The sequence below is a fragment of the Tachypleus tridentatus genome, chromosome 8 (genome assembly GCF_004210375.1).
Source record: "Tachypleus tridentatus isolate NWPU-2018 chromosome 8, ASM421037v1, whole genome shotgun sequence".
In the NCBI taxonomy this organism is placed as follows: Eukaryota; Metazoa; Arthropoda; class Merostomata; order Xiphosura; family Limulidae; genus Tachypleus; species Tachypleus tridentatus.
This window is the reverse complement of record NC_134832.1, coordinates 73,155,331-73,155,758: the sequence shown is the minus strand read 5'-3', so window position 1 is coordinate 73,155,758 and position 428 is coordinate 73,155,331.

Below are 428 nucleotides of genomic sequence, written 5' to 3'. Positions count from 1 at the left end.
TTGTTTGAGTTGGTGTCTTTTTGTACCAGTAACTGACAGCTACACCACTAATTGAATTATAAACACTTTTGCAACAGGTTTGGTGTAATATACACAAGTTCATCTACACATTTGTACAATGTTAAGTATTTGCACTATAACTTTTGATATATCATGTTATACCTTCACAAAATCTGGCAGATTTTAGTGAAGATCAAGAAGTGTTTGTAAACAAAAAAATCACTTTTAATAAAACATTTTTACTAAGATGTGTTTGTGAAAGTAGAGTCTATTTTGTTGCTAGTCTGTGTGGAAAGTGATTTAATTTTATGATTAGAAAACTATTCTTCATCCCAAAAATCTGAAATATTATTTACATGCTCTCTAAAATTTCCTAAATACATTTCAAACATTTGTTTTAAGTAAGACTTCATATTTTGTTATTTTCT